General features: G+C 39.5%; 1 protein-coding gene across 8 annotated transcripts in view; it reads left to right on the top strand.

Moving 5' to 3' along the window:
* Positions 1-1,419: 1,419 nt before the first annotated feature.
* The window catches only part of GREB1L (GREB1 like retinoic acid receptor coactivator), a 269,293-nt gene continuing 250,458 nt past the window's right edge, over positions 1,420-20,254 (top strand). For 6 of the 8 annotated variants that reach the window (XM_072828988.1, XM_072828987.1, XM_072828985.1 and 3 more), the window contains exon 1: positions 1,420-1,577. The gene's annotated coding sequence lies outside the window, so the exon portion shown is untranslated. The remainder of the gene's footprint in view (positions 1,578-20,254) is intronic. The other 2 variants (XM_072828990.1, XM_072828986.1) reach the window with 1 other exon arrangement.

The raw sequence follows: 20,254 nt of genomic DNA on the forward strand, positions 1-20,254 counted from the left end.
AGATCATATGAGATCTACTTTTAAAAAAATATTTATTTATTCATATATATATAGATAGAGAGAGAGAGAGAGAGAGAGAGAGAGAGAGGCAGAGACACAGGAGGAGGGAGAAGCAGGCTCCATGCCGGGAGCCCGACGTGGGACTCAATCCCACGACTCCAGGATCGCGCCCTGGGCCAAAGGCAGGCGCTAAACCGCTGAGCCACCCAGGGATCCCCTGAGATCTACTTTAATCGAAGTTGTTTTTAAACTATAATTGATAACGATATCGTAACAATAGACTGATAAGCAACCCCGGTCGGAGACTGGGTGCCGCTCTCGCTGCCCCATTTCCCCCAACATGCTGAGCTACCCGGGGCTATATTTGTCCCCAAGACGGTGAAAACAGATCAGCTTTTCTTTACGAAGACTCTATGGAGCTGTTTCTTCCAGAGGGTGGGCAATTCAGGAAAGGAGTCCAGTAGCCTATCCGGCAACAATGACAGTCTTTAAAATGGAGCTACACCTCTAGCAACAGAAACCAGCAGCTGTGAAAAGTGGAGCTAAACCTGTCACTAGCGGCTGAGCATCTCTTGGGAACACTGGCCCCCGCAGCACCGGTCGCGCGCGGTCCAGGGCCTGCTGGACGCGGCTGCCGGCGGGGCGGACGCCTGCTCCCGGTCCGGGAGGCTCAGCCCAAGCCGAGGCCGGCGCGCAGCCTCCCCCCGCGCCGGGCCGGGGTCCGCCGGCGGGAGCGCGCTCAGCCGGGAGGTGCAAAAGTCGGCCGTGGCCCGGAGCTCCCGGGTTTGTTTGGTTTTGTCCGCGTCCTGCCCCCCGCCCTACCCCCCTTCGAGCAAAGGCCAAGGGTTTTTGACCCACCGTCGCCCAGGCCGAGTTCACACTTAGGGCCCTTTAGCCGCCGTCCTGCGGACACAGAAAGCGATCGCGCAGTGAAGCGAGAGCACTTGAATGAACGCGGGGTCCGCGAGAAAATTTTTCTTCCTGGCTGAGCGCGCCAGCCGCACGGGGGGCGGGGGGTCCTCTTTCCCGGAAGATCCCCCTGCACACCAGCGCCCTGCACACCCCACGGTGGCCACGCACATCATTTGTGCCGTGGAGTTTGGAAATGGAGGCGTGAGCACGGTGGACTGGGGGGGGCGGCCTGGCAGGGGGTGTGGGGTGTGGGGGTGTGGGGTGTGCGGGTGGCGGTGGGGGACGTGCGCCCAGCGCTCTCCGGGAGGGCGGGGGGCCCCAAGGCCACTCGCGGGCGCGAGGGCCGCGGGAGGCCGGGAGGCGGGGCGGGGGGAGGGGGCGCGGGGTCCCCGGCGCGGAGGTTCTGGGGAAGCGGGAGGGGCAGCACCTGAGGAATCCGCCTCCGGCCGCGGCGGCCGCCGCCTCGCTCCGCCCCGGGGAACTGAGCGCGCGGCGAGCTCGCCTGCCAGAGAGACGCCAGCCACCGGCGGCGCTAGCAGCTCGGCGGAGGCGGCCGGAGCGAGCGCGGCGCAGCGCCGGGACCCGGACTGGGGGTGGGGAGGCGAGCCCCGGCCGAGGCGAGGGCCACCCCCCGGTCCTCTGCCCGAGCGCCCCGCCAGGGCCAGGTGAGCGGCTGCGGGGACCCCGGGGCGCGGGGGCGCGGGGGCGCGGGGGCGCGGGGGCGCGGGGGCGCGGGGGCGCGAGCCGGCCAGGAGCTGCCCTTTGGCGGGCTGCGGGCACCCTGCGTGCGCCGGGAAGCGCTGCGGCTGACTTTTTCTGCGGAGAGCGGAGCGGGGCGTGTGTGCGCGCGGGTGTGCGCGCGGGTGTGCGCGCGGCGAGGACAGGCGCCACCGGCGGCCTCGGATCCGAACCCCTCGCGCCGGCCCCCGGAGGGGACCCAGCCCGTGCGGTCCGCGCCGGGCGGCGGGAGGCCGGAGGCCTGTCACCGCGGGCTCCGCTCGCTGCCTTTGTGGCGGGAGCCCGGGAGCCCGGGAGCCCGGGAGCCCGGGAGCCCGAGCGTGCGATGGGAGAGGCTGCGGCGCGGCGGGGGGCGCAGAGGCGGCGGCGGCGGCGGGGGGCGCGCCGCGGGGGCTGCGAGGGGGCCGCCCGCGAGCCGACCGCAGGCGGGAGGCGCGGGGGTGACGCGGGGCGGGATGCAGAGAGCTCAGCCTGGCAAAGTTGAGAGCGTCCGGCGGCGGTTGGGCGGTTGCTCCGCGTCCATGGGTTTCTTTCCTCCACATCCAATGTCACTTGGTCACGAGCGCGCGCGTCTGCAGCCAGCGTTTCCATGTTTTCTGCGAGTGGTGCGGGACCACTCCGGATCGGAATGAGACACAAAGGGCTGTGTTGACAGCTGACCCTGACACAAGTGGACAGCGAGGTGAGGTGTGTGCTCTGGCCTGGCCCGCCAGGGTGATGATGAGGCGCTTGGTTAAAGTAAACCAATTCCCTTGGTCCCTCTTCCGAGCTCCATTAAAAAAAAAAAAAAAAAAAATCTGTATAGATTCAGTTCGTGGGGCTTCTCAGTTAAATCGAGCCCAAGTGAGGTCCGGAACAATTCATCTGCACGGGAACAGCTGCTGCCTCCAACTGAGGTGGACGGATCCTGGAGAAACTCCTTCAACCTTGCTCCTTTCCTGCATGAACGTGACTGTCACAAGGTCCTCATCCGCTCGACCCCAGCCCTCTGTCTCCTGTGCACAAGACAGACACCAAACTTTAATTTCTATTTTTCACACCTTTATAAAGAGCCCTCCCTCCCAAATCCCACCTAAATCCCGTTTTGAAACCTAGCCATTTGAATATGGGGAAGAGCTTTTCTGCAAAAACTTCTTAAATCAAATGCCCCCTTAAAAGCCTCGCATCCCACCGTACATTTTCTTATACTTTTAGATCCTGGGATTCTGCTTTGAGTTTTGTGACCGCGTTGTTCTTTTTCTTTCGGAAAATTTATATTGTGATTTCACGAGTTGCGATACTGAAAAGTTACTTAAAAGAGGAAAAAAAAACATTACAAGAATTGTTTCATTGAAAATGTTTAGTAGTAGAATTATGTGAATATGGGTATGTGTCTAAAGGGAAATTTTTAATTAATATTGAAAAGTAATATGCATAGGGTAAGGATTTCTAACAGCATAAAGGAAGTCTTCTTTCTCAATCTCCATACTCCCAATGTCCTCCTTCCCACTGTGTCAGTTTCTTATATATTCTTCTACACAACTTCTATTAAAGTAGAATAGATTATGGAAATAAAGGACGAAAAAGAATGGAGTATAAGTGAAGACTGAACTACGTATCAATGGTGATGACTATGCGATATCCACTGATGATGACTTTAGAACCTTTTTTTTTTTTTTTTTGGCCTTAAGACACATATTACAGTGGAAGATCAGAGTGCTAAAAAATCTTGAAACAAGTATACTGTGGAAAGCAGGACTATTAAAAACTATTATCCCTGCCCCTCCCCCCCATCACTAGTTTCTCTACACTGTTTTTAATAACCTTTAAAAATATGTTCCTCCACTTGGAACTCTTTATGAAATAAAGCATGAGCACTATAGCTTACTCTGTCCGGTGAAGTATACTATCGGAAGACATTGAAGAGACATATGTATACACTCCTGTTGACATAACACAATACGAAAATTTAATGGTAAGGGAGAAATATGAAGGCCAAGTTTAAGGTATTTGGATGCGTCTAGTTCCAAGCTTGCATTTACCCTAAACAAGCTAAATGAAGTAACTTTCTTAGAAATGCTTTTGCTTCCCCCTCAGTTAAATAAATGGATTGAACTACTTGGTTTCTAAAGGTCCTTTTAAATATAAACTTTTATGATTAAAATCGTAGCTCTGTAGGTGTCCTAAGACTGGCTAAGGATAACCCGGTTGGACCTGTGTGTACTAGATAGTAGAGTGACCAAAAAAAAAAAAAAAAAAAAAAAAAAATTCCTGATTTGTAGACTCATAAAAAGGAAGTGAGAGGTGTTTAAACTACATTCCTGTTCTTATGAGATTGATATCATTGAAGAACAGCTACTTCACTTTCCCACAAAATGTCTGTTTATGTTAGTGATAGAGGCCAAATCCTAAACTGAATGGGTGTCTGTGTATCACCTTGTATGGCAAAGGAGTGAATTTTCTTCACAGCTCATGGTGTCATTTTTATGGAAATTACTCTTATCAAACTTACTTTTCTTTTTGGTAAGTGGAAATAAAGTTCACTTACCAACTTCAAAAGAAGTTGACATAATTTGATTAGTAATTTTCACAAGTATTTAGAATGTGAATATCCCTACAGCTGTTTTATTTCACTTAGAGATCATGTTTTTAGTAGTAAATCTTTCTAATCTCTAAAACACCTGCAAACTCTGGACAAATGATCCTTGGATGAGTACAGGGAGCTGAGGAATGATTGCAAGTTTATGAAAGTAAAAAGAATTAGTTTACTTTAGTCACTCTGTATGGTCTCATTAAGGTATTTCAAAAGTACACGGTAATAGGAGAAAGACAAATACCATGATTTCACTCATATGTGGAATTTAAGAAACAAACATATAGGAGGTAGAATAAAAGAAAACATATAGGAGGTGGAAAAAAAAAAGAAAAAAGAGAGAGGGAAACAAACTATAAGAGATAGAGAATGAACTGAGGATTGCTGGAGGGAGGCAGGTGGGGGATGGGCTAGATGAGTGAGGGCATTAAGGAGGGCACTTGTGCTGATGAGCATTGGGTGTTGTATGTAGGTGATGATTCCCTGAATTCTATCCCTGAAGCCAATATTGCACTGTATGTTAACTAACTAGGGTCTAAATAATAATTTGAAAAGAGAAAAAAAAGTACACTGTGAATAGTGATTGCAAAAATCATTGATGTTAAGAAGGAAGTCTCATTCTTTAAAGCTTCAGAATCACCGATAAAGAATATTATGTAATTATTTTGAATAAGTCTGTAATATGAATAAATTATTAGTGAAGTTTTAGGAATGTTTGATTGGGATGATGAGAATACAAACTAAAAGAATGGATTTATAAGGGTACTTAGAGTAATCTTGATTGACAAGACTGACAATAACAAAAGAAAATTAAGTACTAGTAGGAAGTTCTTCTAAAAATGTAATAGTTTTTGTTTCTTCCAGATCTCTTTTGAGTCTTGCCATATGAATATATTTTTTTACAGGTGTCTTATCTTACAGATGCATTTCTACCCTGATTTTTTCATTATTTTTTTATGATTTACTTCCTATTATTTGTAGTAATTTTATAATAGTCTATCCAATTAATGTACCATAATTTACTTAGCCCTTCCTCAACTTGGGAATTTTCTAGTATTTAAAAATAATTTGATCACTGTCCTCATGAATGTAACTTTCTTCTCCTTCTTCTTCCCCTCCTCCTCCTCCTCCTTTTCTTTCCTTCCTTCCTTCCTTCCTTCCTTCCTTCCTTCCTTCCTTCCTTCCTTCCTTCCTTCCTTCCTATTTCTTTAGAGAGGTAATAATGTAGTTGTGAATGGGTAGACTCTAAAATTAAAGTTTCGGGTTCAAAACTTAGCTACATCACTTACTGGACAAATTTACTTTTAAATTTTTTTCTTAGAACTTTAGCTTCCTAACTTATAAAATGGTTATAGTAATAGTCTCTACAAAGTTAAGATAAAAAGCAATAGCATGATGAAAACACAAGTAAATGTTAACTCTTATTTTTAATAGGACATTTCCAGATTGCTGGTAATTTCCAAATCACTTTCCAAAAGGGTTATATAAATTTATACTGTCTTTTGCAATCTATGTGTGTGATTATGTTGTTTTAAAACATTTATGTTATTGTGACTAGTTTGATCAATGTAAAATTGTATCCCTTTGTTTTGATTTGTATTTCTTTGGTCTTGTGCAAAGAGAGAGGTATCCCCCTCCCCACCCGCCCCCTTGCAGTATTTGCTATAGTTTTCTAAATGAGGTAGTAGACATTTCACTCCCTCAATCATTTTGAACTAGACTAGAAGACTATATAGGACAGGTCAGTTACATTGATAATAAAGACTGAATCAAATGTTCTGATAGATCTTTCAAATTAATTATAGTTGTTTTGTTTTGTTTTGTATTTTCAGTCTGTGGTAACTGCGATTAGTTATTATTATTTTAAATCTTAGGAAAGTAATTGCTAAAGTTAATAATAAATCAGTTCTACTTAAGTGAAAATGCAGTCCTCTCTTTTTTTCCCCCTCAAGGGGCTGATTTATAATTAGCATTATTGTGATTACAATTTGGTGGATTTTTACTAGGAATGCTTCTCCAAACTTGGGGGAAAAATCAGAGAGAAAGTTTCATGAGCCCTAACATGATATCTCTTGCCTGCAAATGGATAATGAAGTTATTCCTTCTGACTTGAGTTCTTATATAGTCAAGGTAATTTAGACGACACAAAAGCATGCCCTTGTAAGTTCTGGAGTTCCAGCAGCCCTGATATTTCTGGCAAACACACACCCAGTGTGGATAACAGCAGCTCTTTGTGCTGCTAAGCTCCAGGAGGGCTCCCTATTGTGTACTCTTCTTCCCTCCCATTCTTGACTGACTGGTGATAGCAACTCCTCCAACTCCAGATGTGAAGCTCCCACAGTGACTCTTCTCTTCTACCTAACTCTGTATTTACCCCTACTACCTACCCCTTCAGCATGTTTGCTTTTGTCCTATGATATGGAGATTCAGTATCTTTTCAAGGTTGTGGTTTCAGATTTTATTTTAAAAATTTTCTGTGCTTTATGAGTATCTTCAACAGTCCTTACAGTAGAGACTATAGGCATGATTAACATAATTAACACATAATCAGCACTTGATAAATGTTTGTTGCTGTGAACCGTATTTTATATGGTCTTTTCTCTTCTTGGGCTTGGTTCTATTTTTATGATACCAGTCTGGAGAAGCAAGTTCCAGTTGTGTCCTGGATTGCTACGTTTGCCTAAATTACCCAGGTTAGGAGTTAGGAAACCTGCTTGTTCTAGCTCTTTTAATTTCTTATGTGTTTGGGTGAATTCTTAATTCTTGTGCCTTACTTTTCTTATATAAAATGGAATGAACAGTTACTGCTCTACTTATCAACTTTCTGCACAGGATTGTTGTAAAGATAAAATGAAATAATAAGTGTGGATGTTTTGAGAAGAAAGGATGTATAAATTCATTTTTAAAAAGGTTATTAAAAAATTACACATTATTACTACACTTCCAGGGTATCCATACCTTTGAAAAAACCTCACCTCAGAGTAGAACTATACTTGGAGCTTGTATTTAGATGAAAATTCTTGAGGCCCAACCCAAACTATTCTATCAGAAACTCAGGGCAGGGCCCACGTATCTGCATTTTAAGAACCCCTCTGGTGCTGAACCACTGTTTTAGGGAACCACTAGGAAAGTATTCTTCTGTTAGTTAAATATTAGTTATAAAATAACCCAGAAATATCATAACATCACTTTTGCATGGCAAGTATGAAATGAAATTTAGCTATTATTACTAGCTGCTGTTTGCCTTTTAATTCCTCAAAATTTAACTCAGAGGAATTGTAAACTCAGGTGCCTGTAGGGGTCAAGTAGGTAATCTGAGTGAGTGAAGTGAACACCTATAAAATAATATGGGCTAATGGGTTCTGGTAGGCAAGGAAGCCTAAAGGCAGTGGGGAATTTCTAAGACTTCACTGATTTGTGCCTATGGGAGTGTGTGTCACTGTTGCCAGATCATTTCATTTTTTAAGTGGAGTTGAAAATTCATATATTTTTTTAAGATTTCATTTATTTATTTGAGAGTGTGAGTGAGTGAGAGAGCATATGAGCCGCGGCAGAGGGCGAGGAAGAGGGAGAAGCAGGCTCACTGAACAGGGATCTGGGCATGGGGCTTGATCCCAGGACCCCGGGACCGTGACCCGAGCCGAAGGCAGGTGCTTGACCGACTGAGCCACCCAGGCACCCCCCAAAATTCATATTTTTATACGAGTTTAAATGTTGTCAAGAAATTGTAAGAAAACATGTGGACACAACAAAACAAATTTGTAAAGCCAGATAATTTCTAACCTCTCAGTTAATTAACGGGTGAAAATATTTGCATTTGAATGAATGTGATGACGGAAGAAACAGCCCTGTTCAACATTATTAATAAATGAAATACATATAAAAACACAATTTTTAAACTTTCAGCTTATAAAGATTCAATAGATTGATAACATCTAGTGTTGGAAGTGGGATAGGTATGATTGCTGTACACTAAGAGGCAAATGCTTACAGCTTTTCTGGAGAGCAATTTGGCATCATGGATCAAGACCTAAATGTCTATTCTTACCCTGTCCAATATGGTATTTCTTTGCCACATGCAGCTACTTAAGTTTAAATTAATTAACATTATATGAAACTAAAGATTCGGTTTCTCAGTTGTGCTAATCATATTTCAAGCACTTAATAGTGGCATGTGGCTAGTGGCTATCATAGTGGACTGTGAATATATAGAAGATTTCCATCATTGGAGAAAGTTCTGTTGGACAGGTTTGGTTCAAACTCTTTGACTTAAGTTTCCCTCCTAGGAATTTGTTAGAAAGACATAATTAGACAAATATGCAAAAGAATATGACAGAAATATCACCTAGATCATTATTTATAGAGTAAAAAATTAGAAATAAACTAAACATCATATTTTTATTAAAAATTAAGTTGCAGTAAGTATCCATGACATATAGATAAGTGAAAAATATTTTTATTGTAGAATCGTTTTATTTATTTGGGTAGATAACTGAAGTACACAGAGATTAGAGGAATAGTTTTTCTCTTCTGATGTGCACGTGAGTAGAACAAAGCTTTCCCTCTTTTGCCTGCAGCTGTTTTCAAACAGTAGAATAGGTTGGATTTCACTAAAAAAATGGACAGAGGCCCTTGACAACTCTCCAGGCTGTATCAGTATCACGTGAGTTCCTGTTAGAAATTCGGAATCTCATGGCTTCTGGGTAGCTTAGTGGTTAAGAGTCTGCCTTCAGCTCAGGTCATGATCCTGGGGTCCTGGGATTGAGCCCCACATTGGGCTCCCTGAGGAGCCCCCTCCCAATGTGTGTCTGCCTCTCTCTGTGTCTCTCATGAATAAATAGGTAAAATCTTTAAAAAAAAAAAGAAAGAAATTCAGAATCTCAGGCCCCACTCCAAGCCCCTGGAATCATCAGAATCTCTGGCAGGGCCCAGGAATTTATATTAACAAGCTGTCTACCTTCTGGATGTATTCACCTCCTATCATGGAATGTTTCATGCTTCATTTGTTTTGTCTTGGCCAAGTGAAATCTCTTTGAACTCTATCCAGGTGCCGTTCTAGGTGCTGAGGATACTGTAGTGAAGAAAATGAACAAATATTCCTGCTCTTACGGGGCTCAAACAATAGCAAGAGAAAATGACTGAACCATTGTATTTTAGATTGCAAGAAATGCTAGAGAGGAAGATGAAGCAGCAAGGGGAATGAGAAGGTGAGATAGGAACTGTGATTCTCTACAAGGTGTCACGGGGATGTGACACTTGAGTGAAGACCTGAAGTCTGTGAATCATTGGGAAGTTGAGAGGAAGAGCATTCTCATCTATTTTGAGAGGAGTAGCAAGGATGCCAATGCTACTGAAGGGGAGAGCAAGAGAGGGAGTAAGTGGGGGATTAGGTTGAGAGGTAACCTAGATCTTTTGACTTCAAAATTCTTTGTTTTCTCTAGTGTACCACACTTCTCAATTCTTTGGTTATTCAGTTTGTAAAGCAATCAGACATCCTTCAGTTCACTGTTTTTCAGTGTGATCTGTCAACACCTGTCTTACTTGCCCTGGGGTGCTTGTTAAATGAGGATTATTGGTCTCTTAACCTATTGAATAAGTTTCTGGGGTGGGACCCTGGAATGTGCATTTTAACAATCTTCCCAGGTGATTTTATGAACATAAAAATCTTAGAACCATTCCTCACATTTGTCATTCCATACGTTTAGTGTTAGAGCAGGAATGTCTAAATTGTCACGACTGTCTGTAGTGGTCACGATGTAACGAGAAGATGTAATTGGTATAATGTCTCATTTATTTCTTGCATTTAAACCAATTAAGTGAGTACTACTTATAGTAAGTTTATGTCTGTGTTTCTGTTGGAATATTCAGGGACCTAGGAGATTGTTACTGCCATTCTTATCTTAGAGAGTGGGTGAACCTTTCACTTCAGGATTCATCTCAACAGTATAGCCAATATGTTTATTTTGTTATAACTTTTTCTGTAATCATGTAACCCTATATTGTATGTTTTGAGCATATTATATATACTATCATACTTTATATATGTAATCTATCATTAAGACATATTAAAAATCATGTTTCTTTTTTTCACTTACTTCTTAATAAAACACAAGGGATATACTTCTAAGTCAACTGGCCTAGCTGTTATTCTTTTTCATGACTATGTGATATTCTGTAGTTACACATTCTACAGTTAAACACTCATTACTTTATTGAAGGACACTTATTTTAACTGAAGAGAAGACCCAGCTTCTTTAGTTCATTCTGTGACATGCTCAGCTTGATGGCACTTGTCTTCCTTCTTGTCTCTTCATTATCCCAAGGTGTCAGCAGCACACTCAAACCTCACACAGTTTAGACTAGAGTCAGAAAAAGGTTCTTCTACTTCAGGCTGTATTTTTAAAAAGATTTTATTTATTCATGAGAGAAACAGAGAGAGAGAGAGAGGCAGAGACACAGGCAGAGGGAGAAGCAGGCTCCATGCAGGGAGCCTGACGTGGGACTTGATCCGAGGTCTCCAGGATCAGGCCCTGGGCTGAAGGTGGCACTAAACCACTGAGCCACCTAGGCTGCCCCAGGCTGTATTTTTGTAAGAGTTTGCCAACATACATAGATATTCCAAATCTCATTGGCCAGAATTTACCATATACTCATGTGTAAACCAGTCTCTGATAAGGAAAATGGAAATAACCATAACTGTTTGAGAATAATTAAGATTCACCCCAGAGCCTAGGGAAAAAGATCCACTCCTTAGGTAAGCATGTAAAACCTCTGGGGTTGTTCATATTAAAGATTAGGAATGGCTCAATTAGGCAACTAGCAATAGGTACCATGAAATTCAGTTTCCTCCAAGGTTCTTCATAATCTGACCTCATGATAATCTAATATAAAACCTCTGTTTTGGACAAGCCTATCAGTTGTCTCTCCTACCTATATATCCTGCTTATGTGCATTCCTATCTATGGCTTGACTCATGTTTCTCTTCGAAGTCTCTTCTCCTCCAGAGATGCCTGTGGCTATTTAAACTAGAATTAATAAAAGTTAAATGAAATAAAAAGTTTAGTTTCTCAGGCACACATCACATTTTTAAAAAAGACTTTATTTATTTATGAGAGAGACAGAGAGAGAGGCAGAGACACAGGCAGAAGGAGAAGCAGGCTCCATGTAGGGAGCCCAACGTGGGACTCGATCCCGGGTCTCCAGGATCAGGCCCTGGGCTGAAGGTGGCGCTAAACCGCTGAGCCACCCGGGCTGCCCCACTTATCACATTTTAAGAGCTTAATGGCCACATATGGATAGTAGCTAATATATTGAACAGCACAGATATAGAAGATTTCTACCATTGCAAAATGTTGGACAGCACTGCTTTAGAGATTCCTGTAAATCATACCTATTATTCAACACAGTGTTGGCTAAACTATGGCCACCTATATCGGAATCAACCAGAAATGCTGTTTAAATGCAGAGTCTAAGCCTTAGGGTTAGGCCCCAGGCAATTTTCATGCTCAGTAATGCTGAAGAACCACTGCCTTGAGATCTAGTTTATTTTATTTCTTTTATAGAAATATACTAAATATGGAAGTTTTCATTAAGTTTCTCCAACTCTAAACTTCAATAACATTCATAATTTATATGCCACAGTTTTAGAATTTTATTGTAGATATTTATATTCCCTAATTATTTCAGAAAGCATTTTTTCCTCATGATTAGAGAGTAGGTCCCTTTAGAGAAGGTACTCTGGCATTCTATAATCTATATTTTCCAAAATATCTAATATGGTATTGGATACATGTTAAATGCAAAATACTTACTGATTAATTACACTTTACAAAATTGACAATCTACATTCTATTTATAATTGATAATTCTTTGAAAAATCATAACAATGTCTGCAATATTGGAGATGGAAGATAAATGATGGTAAGAATATTTCTGTAATATTCTTCCTTAATTTCACTTGTTGGGAATATACTTGAAAATTCTGCATAGGTTTCTGATACATATTATATGAAGATATTCCCTATATGGTTTAAATTTGCAGCATTTTTTTCAATGGTTTTAGAATGTGCTCTGATCCCTTCATTCTCTAAGTAAACTAATCAAACCTCTTGAGCTGATAAAGAAACTTACTTTGCAATTGAACCCCTTCCCTCCAATGAATAAGGGTTCATTTCCTAATCAACTATAGAATCTCAGGTAGCTGTTCTACTCTGATGATTTAGTAATCCCTTGAAAATTGTTGGAGTAGGAGGTTAAGGTCTTGACATTAGAGAATGGCTAGACCTATATCTTCACAATTTGGGGTATAGTGAAGGATCAAGGTAGACTAGTAATATTACTAATAGTAATAGAGCAGCAACATTTCACTTAGGACTAATATAAGGAATGTTTCTTTTACATTCTCATGTGCATAATTTGACAGGTTGTATTATCATGGGTTGATGTGAAAACAAAGAACTGCATTTTCTGATAGCCTCATCATCTAGTAATATAAAATCAATCTAATTTTTTAAATAAGAAATAAAATCTAGAGACCACCTGGATGGCTCAACGGTTGAGCTTCGCCTTTGGGCTCAGGGCGTGATCCTGGGGTCCGGGATCAAGTCCCACATTGGGCTCCTTACGGGGCGCCTGCTTCTTCCTATATGTTTCTGCCTCTCTGTGTCTCTCATGAACAAATAAATAAAATCTTAAAAAAAAAAAAAAGAAAGAGAAAATCTAGGGTACCTGGGTGGCTCAGTGGGTTAAGTGTCTGCCTTTGACTCTGGTCATGATCCGAGGGTCCAGGGAAAGAGGCCGCCATGGGGCTCCCTGCTCAGCAGGGAGTCTGCTTGTCCCTTTCCCTCTACTCCTCCCCCTCACGTGTGTGTGTGTGTGTGTGTGTGTACACGCACTCTCTGTCTCTTCTCAAATGAATAAAAAATCTGAAAAAAAACCTCTACTGAACACATAACAATTTTTCTCTGAAACTTTTGATATATTTTTTACTCAAAGACAGTTGATTCATAATTTGACTGCAAAATAGTCACATTTCCAAGATAATGGATCAACTCACTAAGCGTGTTTGCCTGGTACAAAATAGACCCTCAGGAAGTGTTAGGGGTTTTTCCTTATCTGACTTGCTGAATTGCAGGCCTCTGACTTCATCAGAGAGTACCAATTTGTATTATCTGTTTTGCCTCTAACTAATATTACCAAGTTCTTCATTTTCTAGAAAAGTTGGACCATGTAAAAACCAACTTTTCTCCCCCATGCTCATATGAATGGAATGATCTAATACTAGGTATGATATTTTCATAGTTTTCTTGGTCAAAAGGTGTGAGAAGTTGTTTGATATATGGACAGGTATTAAATGGACCATCTGCACAATCTTACTAAAACTATGTTGGAGTCTGGAAGTATAGTGTCTGGGTTATGGTATTTCAGATATTCTAAATGTTTGAGGGTTTTTGTTTTTTTTTTTTTGCCATCACCAAGGCTCATGAGTCAGTGGTATGCCTTATCTAACCTCTCCTTCCAGAGCAGGCACTGTGGCTGAACAGTATAATACATAGCGTGGTTGCCTATCTGGAATTTCGGAGAGTGTGTATATATGTCAGAAGATGTGTGCATGCACAAAACATAGCCTTTAATAAAAAAACAGCCATAAAGGTCTTTAAGACCCGTATATGCTTCTCTACTTCATCCTTGCATACTATTTAATCATTTAATTTATAGCAGGAGTGAAGAATTTAATCCGAGTGTTTAATAAAAATTAGTGTACACTACTTCAGGCTTTGTGCACATATCATTTCTAATCCTCACAACAGCCTTGTAAAGTAGGCATCATGATTCTTGTTTTTACAGCTAAGAAAACAAGGCTCAGAAAGGCTTAAGTAAATTTCACAAGAGCCCCTAGATAGTAGGTGAAAAAGTCAGAATTCAAACCTAGGGCTGGCTGATTCTATAGCCTTTGTTCTTCCCTCTAAAGTCATACTCTTGGGTACATGTCTTATTACTCAACTAGATTGTAAGATCTGGATGTCAGGAATTGTATCTCGTGTTTTATATTAACCAGAAAGGTAGCTTCTGCAAATGTTCCTGCTTTTGCTGAAGATAGTATAGATAGGTGCTAATAGGCATATTAACTCAGACCACCAGGGGACCAGCTAGCACCTTATTTTGGAGAACCAAACTGTACCAAGGCAGTAGCTTGGTTAGTAAGGAATGTAGTGGAGGTCAAATCTTGGACATACTCACCAAATGTGAATGAACATTCCATGAGTGCAAGTACTTTGTCTCTTTTGCTCACTACTCTGTCTCCATACCTAAAATAAGCATATAATTGCTCCTTAGAGAATATTTGGTAATGAATGAATGAATGAATGAATGACTTCTGTAGACATGTTCCTTTTTTTTCATGGCTGTGAAATCCATCCTTAACCTTGGCCAAACTTCTTTCAGGCTTAAGCCACTGAGCCAAAGGGAGCTGGGAAAAGGGCGGTGGGGTGGTAGATGGAACAACATAAGCTTATTACCTCTATGGGAAATGCTGAAATGAGGCCCAAGTCCTGTGGAAGCTAGGTCAATAGCATTATCTTTTGAGTAAAGGATGCTAACAAGGAAAAATAAACCCCAAACAATTCTGTGGCAGAGATGAATGGAGATGCATTTCATTTTCTCTTTTTGAGTTTTGCAAAATCATGATGTCTTTGTAATCCTCCATACATGATCAGTTTATCATCAAATTTACTTATTTACAAGATACATACATATTTTAGGTACTATAGGCTTTAACTTTGTCAATAACTATCCTAATTAATAAAAAATAATTGGAAGTCAGGGTGGCCTTGGATGGTACAGTCTGTTGAGCATCAGACTCTTGGTTTCAGCTCAGGTTGTGAGATGGAGTCTTGTGTGGGGCTCAGTGTAGAGTCTGCTTGAAACTCTCTCCCTCTTCCTCTGTGTCCCCTGCCGCCCCCCAACTCTCTCTCTCAAATAAATAACTAAATTAGTGGGGAGGTACAGAGGGAGAGAGACAACCATACTCCCTGCTGAGCAGGGAACCTGATGTGGGGCTTGATCCCAGGACTCTGAGATCATGGCCTGATTCGAAGGCAGATGCTTAACCAACTGAGCCACCCAGGCACCCCAATAAATAAATCTTTAAAAAAAATCGAAAGTCATTTATTTTCATGATAATAATGCATGATGAAATAGGACCATGGAATTGGAATTCTGGAAAAAACGTTTTGAAAAACATGACAGGGCAGCCCTGGTGGCTCAGAGGTTTAGTGCCGCCTTTGACCCAGGATGTGATCCTGGAGATCCAGGATCGAGTCCCTCGTCAGGCTCCCTGCATGGAGCCTGCTTTTCCCCCTGCCTGTGTCTCTGCCTCTCTCTCTCTCTCTCTCTCTCTCTGTGTCTCTCATGAATAAATAAAATATTAAAAAAACGAAAAATATGAAAAATCTCTTGTACTGTATATATGTTACAATTCATTTTGCTCGTTAAATTTCAAATTGGTAAGACTTCCAAAATCAAACAGTTTGGGCTTACTTTAGATACTGTTACATGGGAGATTACCAGACATCTGTATGGGGAGCTTAAAGTTTACCAATTGCAAACAGGCACCATAATTCTATCTTAAGGTTTGTGTATAACCTGTACTGATTTTTTTAAGACTTTGAAGTAATAATTGGCAACAGCAATTACAGCAATTACAATATCAAACTTCCTCAGTTCATTTGATAAAAAGTAATTACAGCATCAAATACATTTGTCATTTCCTTAAGAATGATTTTTTTCATCATGGTTTTCTTACTGAGCAAGATATTTATATCCAGTGGAGATAATAGAATTCTCCTTTGGGCAGGAAATTAACAATGAAAGTTAACTTAATAAGTCTTTATCAGGTACCTATAATTGGAGTTGTGCTGTGGAGAAAGAGAAAGGAGAATAAAGAACTATCTCTGACCTTAGGGAAGCCTACACTCTAGTTCAAATGCATTTCTGTGGCTTTTGGTTTTGTAGATTCAGATCTAGTTTTGTTTTAACCATATTCTTGAAACCATTACTAATGTAGTAGATTTATATAACATAATATGTAAGGGTGTGCTATTTGTTCTGTTACCAAAATTATAAAAGAATTCAAATGCACTGATATCTGATGGAAATTTGATGTCCATTCATTTTTTTTAAACTAGAAGATATTGTTAACTTTGTTCATGAAGCATTCTATGTAAAATTTGAAACAATGCTGGTGATGTTAAGGAAATCATGGTATGAGTCTTAAGTTTGTTAGTGGCACTTCATGGATATTAATGTATCTATAAATAAAACCCAAACTGTGATGTATATATTTTCCATATATGAATTTGGTCAGTATTCAACTCACATCTTTTTTGTTGTCTTATAGAGCAGAAACTACTTTTGGTAAATAAGCTCATTTTGAGATGTGGTAAATTTAAGGTATAAGAAATTATCATTTAGAGAGACAATGAGTAAAAGTTTATTTTGACCTCAATCTATATTTAAAGCACATTTACAGTTACATGAGATTACTTACTTAATTGATACATTACTATTTTACTAATGCATATGGATTATATTGAGAAATACTAAACTTTTAGAGCACAGATCACAAAATTTCTTATAAGTGTACATATTTTCTTATAAATGCCAATTCACTCTTTAGAAAATTGGAGTCTTATCATTTTTTCATCAGTGAAAGGTATGCACACTCTAATTTGGCCCTTGATATATGTTTCTCATTATGTACAGTAATAAAAAAGTAATAAGACTAAATCAACACCATATTTACCATAAATATGTTGACTATTTACAAATTTTCTTTGACTTGAGTGGAATTAAATTTTCTACCTGGATTGTGGACCACCCAACCTGTTAAGGAAAGAAAAATAGGGACACCTGGGTGGCTCAGCAGTTGAGTGTCGTCTTTGGCTCAGGGCATGATCCTGGCATTCTTGGATGGGTCCAGCATCGGGCTCCCTGTGAGGAGCCTGCTACTCCATCTGCCTGTGTCTCTGCCTCTCTCTCTCTGTCTCTCATAAATAAATAAATAAAATCTTTAAGAGAAAGAATGAAAGAAAGAAAAGAAAAGAAAAGAAAAGAAAAAAAGAAAGGAAGGAAGGAAGGAAGGAAGGAAGGAAGGAAGGAAGAAAGAAAGAAAGAAAGAAAGAAAGAAAGAAAGAAAGAAAGAAAGAAAGAAAGAAAGAAGAAAGGACTTAACTAGAACTTAGTGCTGCTATCTACAATAATATTTTGGCTTTCAACTCTGTTATTCTTTTATATTAGGGCTTACTAAAGAACAAGATCATAATTTAGTCTGCTAAATTCTAATTCATTACATTTATTTAGTCATTATAGTGTTTGTTTTTATCTTATTTAATAGCTGGTTTTCCAGAAACTTAAATGCATGAGAACTCTGTTCTGAGTTGACTTTTGTTAGTAGAATTCTATTTTGATCTGTTTAGAGATACTTTTCCCTTAACTCTTACATTAAGTTAAAGCATTAACATATAAATCCCATTGCAATGACAAAAAATAGTGAAGTCACAATTTTCTCTTTCCTAAGAGTTAGAGATTTAAATCTCTGAAAACACTAATGTGTGTGGGATGGTTATGATAGTCCAGCTGCCTTTGTGTGTGTTTCATTTAAATGTAAATTTATCTTAGAGACTCTAAAGATGAGCTCAGAAAGTAAAGAATTTTAATTTGAATAGTCATTTTCTTCTTTTTTCACAAATACTGAAATAAATCCTTATTTTACACTAAAGAAAAAAAAAAAAACCTATTAAACAGCCAAACTCAACTACCTTATTTTAAGGGTTCTTAATGGATTAATTTTTTCTCATTAGTTTTTTCGAGATTATAAAATTATATTAGAAGAAAATTAATTTATATGCCGGAAAAGCACATGTGACAACAGTTCCATAATTTACAGTATGATCCTGAATATTATTTTGTAGTACTGTGTAAAGAAAAATAGTAGTGTTTTTAAAAAGAAATCAGGTTTTTGAAATATATTTTTTGAAATATATTTTAAATAAATCAATCTGAGATGTTAAAAAAACTACTGAAGCACACTGATGAGTATCACACATGCACGTATCTATATACTATGTTTATATTTAGATTGTATTTGTAACCACTGCTTAAAATTTAGTCTGATACCATAATTATAAATCAACTTTCAGGAGCAATTTCTGAGGACAAATTTTATGAAAAGATTTCCACTTTTCACTATTCCCTTTAAGACAGAAGGTCAAGATTCAAAGCTGTAACTTGGCTTCATTTTATACTCACTTGTTGACAGTTGTGTAAGCTAGACTGTTCTCTTCAGGGAGGTTACCTTGTATTGAGTTTAGCAGCTTTTTCTACTTCCCTGCAATAAAACAGACCATTTGTGTGAGTTGCTGTTGATTGCATATTTTGAGGTCATTTTTGTCTTTAGCTTCTGCATTACCAGCCTGTGATTATCTTGTGTAAAAAAAAAAAAAAAAAAACAGACAAAAAAGTCTTTGATCTACCCTAACCTTTCTATATGTAAATTTTGGAAAAGTGGCTCCATAGCATGCCCATAAAATGTACTCCTGCGTTGACATTTCCAAAGTAATTATAAAAAAGATTATAAAGTTTACTAAAGGAATTGCTATTTGTTGGTTAATAAAATTTACTTAGGTCACAAAAATCTAAATATTTCTCTGAGCAACTGTTATAACTGTTCTTTTCTCTTCAAAGAAAAGACTAGACCTTTGCTTATAACCGAAATATCTTTTATAGTTAGGAAAAGTAAAGGAGTGTTTTCTGAATACTTTTATTGCGAGATCTTGACTTTTTATTTAATGCCATTCTTTAATATCTATCTTTCCCTAGAGTGCTTGCAGATTTTAAGACACAATTCTGCATATTTGACTTTAATTAATAGTTGCTGTTGAGAATTTAAAATTAAAATTTATAGTAGGTGTGTGAAATGTGTATTTATATCAGTATCATAATTTATAGATTCTGTGATATGAAGTCCGGCACATTAGTTTATAATCAAAATCAGTAGTTATTTTTGTTGGTGGTTTGTCATTGGTAAAAAGCGTTTCTGGGTTACAAACCACAAAACTCTTTTTCATGATTATCAGCGGTCAGTTGGTAGGAAATGCATGTGATAAGCTAGTTTTCTCTAGGTTCATTTATATTTGGTCTTATGATTTGAGAAAAGACAATAGATGAGAATAAATTGGTGTGCATATTTTTAACCATTCCACTTGGTAAAACTCCATGCCATGTCTGAGAAACAAATAATGGGTTTCAGAGGTATTTTCTCTTCAATAACTGCTTCATAGCAATTTTCTCATTTAACTTTTTATAAGGACATTCTGTTTTAGTAAATCAGATGGTGTTGAGGTGGGAGGTCGTATAGGTAATCATAAAATGTTTATACCTTACACGAAGGGTTATTACCTGATAACCAAAAATGCTGTCTGAATCTATTTTTGTAGTGCCGGGGAGCGGGGGGAGGGGGGGGATGAAACTTGAATCAGTGACCATCTGGCCCAGATTTGACTGATTTCCTGTGCACTGCCCTTTGTTTCAGCCAGACAATGGATTGTTCCTTTTACAGATAAGAACTCTGTTGATGACTTTGTGCTGAATCAGCAGGTTTGGTTTGGGATTTCAAGCACAGACTCATATTGAGGGGTTTTCTGTTGTTCTGACATCACTGTTCTTGTCTTCGCATATTATAAAAATATACTTAAGGTTCTTTTATATAGTTTAATAGAATGGTGGGATTGCAGTAGCTTTCTGGTTTGATATTGCCTTTCTCAAACATTGAAGTTTTCCTTGTCTGTGATTTCCAAAATTAGTATCTCCCTGATTGTGATTTTTGATAAATCTTTATAAAGGTGCTTCTTTATGTCTGAACTTTAATTTTCCACTTGAATCTTTGATGATTTAAATTTAATGTTGTCCTAATCTGGGCTAGGCTTTTATGTGGTTATGCAAATGTTAAGTTTTCTGTGACATCTGTTGACATAT

The sequence above is a fragment of the Canis lupus genome, chromosome 6 (genome assembly GCF_048164855.1).
Source record: "Canis lupus baileyi chromosome 6, mCanLup2.hap1, whole genome shotgun sequence".
NCBI lineage: Eukaryota > Metazoa > Chordata > Mammalia > Carnivora > Canidae > Canis > Canis lupus.